This window comes from Cynara cardunculus, unplaced genomic scaffold (assembly GCF_001531365.2).
Source record: "Cynara cardunculus var. scolymus isolate 2C unplaced genomic scaffold, CcrdV1 Un_Scaffold_2439, whole genome shotgun sequence".
NCBI classification, from domain to species: Eukaryota; Viridiplantae; Streptophyta; class Magnoliopsida; order Asterales; family Asteraceae; genus Cynara; species Cynara cardunculus.
Window position 1 is genome coordinate 26630 of NW_020201092.1, and position 282 is coordinate 26911.

The following is a 282-nucleotide window of genomic DNA, read 5'->3' on the forward strand; positions in this document are numbered from 1 at the left end:
TTGATCAAATTTTATCTGATCATTGTACTTATCTGCAATAATATTTTTGATCAATCATTGTGATCACTTGAGCATAAAATGTAATTTTAGGAGGGACTGAGTGCTTATCAGAAATACCTCAATGGAATGTCAGAATCGACAAACCTACCCATGAGGACAACCATATTTGAGTGAGCTTTAAATACAAAAGGGTTTGTGTTCTGAGACTAAAATGAAAATGAGAGGGGTAGTTGTTGTGAGATTAAAAGAATTGACGAGAGTTGTGTCAGGATTAAAAGAATA